The following is a 3,244-nucleotide window of genomic DNA, read 5'->3' as shown; positions in this document are numbered from 1 at the left end:
CTTTATTGTATTTGTTAGGTTTGTAGTAACCTCTATATAGGAGTTTTACACTCTGATATTTCATGATCTCTCTGAGTGAGGAGTAAAGAGAGGGCTGTGGATAAATGAAACGCGCGCAAGGTATAAGTCGCTCCACTGTACCTGTAAGTAATGTTACACTCTTTCCTAGTGATGTATATCGTGTATAAGGTCCTAATTAAGTTCAGACTTGAGTACGTATGAACTAGTGTAGAAGTAAGGTATGGCTTGGTATTGGTGTATCGTTTATACAATTACTCGAAATTGTATGTAAATGCTAACAGTAAGAGGTGTGAAGACATATGTCTGTTTCCTTTGGTCAAACTGAGCCACACGTACTGAAAATGGATCAATACGAAAGACCAACGTAGATCGCTCGAAACAATTGGACTTAGGAGAGTGAATACAAGCGCTGCTCTTATAATTTGCGAGAGGACCTATGACGCGACAAGTTATGTGGTAGTAAAATCTACGTACTTACATCAATTAAATTATCATTGAGATCTCCTCTCCGAGGTGATACGTCACTATGTAGCCTTTATAACATTCAACACCTACATTTATACGTGCAGGGTACTTCTAAATTAGCAAGATTGAAGACCCCATATGCGCCACTGTAATGATTTTTGTTCTCGAGTCAAAGTACCCCTCTATATCTAGTGAACCTAACAACACAGTCAAATGTTAGTTGTGAACCTTCTTCAATAAGTCAGTGAAATGTATTCTGAAGGGAGATCATGGTATTATAAGGAGGTGATAATATGTAAACTCCACTTGCACGTGGCAATTACGAGCTGTTAAGTTAAACCAGTTATGTAAGAAACTAAGATTGAGTGTCACTTTTCATTTGGAGAGTTTATACCTCATCTAGTTTGTGTACCCTCTACTGAATTTATAATTGAGTGTCACTCTCATTGGAACGATCTGTCAATCCAAGGTTGTACTTCTGTATTTTTGTCATTATTGATAAAGTTGTCTATGTATAGTGATCCTGGTAGATATGTATCGTTTTGTTGGGGAAAATATGTCTCTGTCACATCCGTTTGTAAAACCCTCGTGCTCGTAGATGGTGGTACAATAGTTTCCTATTAGATGGGGGGCGTGAAGAACATAGTCTCCTCGCTACGAAGTTTGGTTCTGTGTCTATCAGAAAGATTATTTAGTCCAACAATCCACGTCAATAGAGGTGTAAGTCTTATAAAATATTGTATAATGTAAAAGAGGAACGATCTCTCTGAGTGCTCAAAGATGGTTTCATCCACGCTTTCCAGGTAACGGTGGAATCTCTTCGGACTATACCAGAGAAGATTGATGTGTCTATTGTACAGGACCATCTGCGGTGACACTGTTGCTGCGAAGTGGAGTACTCTCGCTTGGTACTGTATCCTTCGTCGGCTAAGTATCATCGTATTCATCGAGTATGTATGATGATGATCGTACACCGACGCTAGCTCTCGCTGAGTGCCGCTAGGTGCGGATACTTAGCTCATACCCATGAACAAACAATTGGGTATAGGTAGCGACGGTGTATACTTATTGTGTTACTCTCTGGTAGCACGTACTGCGTTATCACTGCTTGTGGAGGAGTCGGGTTGTCAATATATAATAATCCATATACGTCTGGCGGAAAACAAATTAATGTATCATTTTCATATCACGTTAGAGACGCAACTTCGCGGATAATCGCTGCAAATTTTGACCAGGGGTGTTAAGTGATCGTCAGTGACTGCTTTTTGATATTACAATACTTTAGAGAGATGGCAAATTCCAGCATATAGAGATAGAGAACTCAGCGCATTTTCGATATGTGCGTTATGTCATTTCGTTGGTTTAACCTCTTCGTAAGAGATCTAGGTGTCTCCTTGTTCGAGGGATGAAGTTATACTTCGTGGATAAACCCGCCTGATGCGAGAATGTCTGGCATACTAATTGTCGTAGAGATGTATAGCTATTAAAGCGCCTTAGTTGTCTCTATTCTTTTACCTATATACGCGAAATCCAGAATTCCTACACCCATATATGCTTGCTTGGTTATAAGAGGATATAAGTGTATGAACCTATCCGGATGTTGTGGAACATCTCCAGAGCTTGGTCAAGTCGAAGTGAATCGCATGGTCGGTGAAAGTACTACAGTGTGGTACTTAATATTTTTGATGCAATATTCTTAGTTGAATTATCAGAGTAACATGTTAGATGCGCATATTCTCTCTAATAATCTTTTTAATTTAAGGTTAGCCAAGTGGACGATTGATAGGGAGAATCCGTCCTATACAAAACTTCCCAATAAATTAATCCATACGGGGAGGGACGGGGAGAGCACATTTTTAAATTGGGGTTCAATGATACGGTATGATAGTAACGCCCGATGTTATATTCGAGCAAAAAAGAGATATCGCATTAAAGAGCAACATTTCATGGTGGACGGGGCAATTAGCTGTACAATCATGGGGGCTTGAGTGGAGTGCATGGCTAGGGGCACGCGCAGTAGAGGTGCGCTGTATGACCAACACGTGTTCTCGGAGCTGGGTCGGCGGGCCGTTAATGTGCACTAAGAATCTGGCCTGAGTACATGGGTTCCGAGATGCGCGGTCTAAGGACAAGCGCCCGAAGCTGAGGGCGGAGGTAGCGGAGAGGGAGGGAGTGCAGTGGTAGGGACGTAGGGACGCCGTACGAATGCGGATCATTGAGCTGGCAAGTCACCAGGGGAGTAGGACGATCGTCGCAACGGTAAAGTATGAAAGGGTGTTGAGGAAATGTTCCTAGAGTGTATAGACCTAATAACCGCGTACTCTCCCGCGGAATGAAGAGGTAAGGATACCACAGGTGGGACGACACGAAGGGTACAACGAGTGTTTCGCAGCAGCCCGCGTCTCCACTCTCAGCAGTCACGGACACCCCCTCGCGCTACGTTCACGCTCCGGAGCGGGCACATACTTATCACGTGCGGATAGTCGATGGGGCCAAGATAGGCCCCACCTTCTACCCAAGAGACCCTTATCGTAGACCCAGAGGAACTCGATCCCGGTACGCGACCTGTGTGACTCGAATATGAGAAGACTCAGGCACAAAAAGCTACCTACTTCCTTACCTCGCTGCATATGACCAGGCACCCTCACCCCTTAGCAAGGAACAAGAACGGAGCGCTCTCGACTCCGTCCTGCGCCATAGAGTCTTTGTCCTGTCTATTGGTCATCTTCAATTCTTCAGTCTCTCTGTGAGTCATCGA

General features: G+C 43.5%; 1 protein-coding gene across 1 annotated transcript in view; it reads right to left on the bottom strand.

The window, feature by feature from the left end:
- The window catches only part of LOC104951984 (omega-amidase NIT2-like), a 27,804-nt gene that overhangs the window by 17,816 nt on the left and 6,744 nt on the right, over positions 1-3,244 (bottom strand).

This window comes from Notothenia coriiceps, unplaced genomic scaffold (genome assembly GCF_000735185.1).
Source record: "Notothenia coriiceps isolate Sejong01 unplaced genomic scaffold, NC01 NC01_scaffold00019358, whole genome shotgun sequence".
Taxonomy (NCBI): domain Eukaryota; kingdom Metazoa; phylum Chordata; class Actinopteri; order Perciformes; family Nototheniidae; genus Notothenia; species Notothenia coriiceps.
This window is presented reverse-complemented; position numbering and strand designations above follow the sequence as displayed.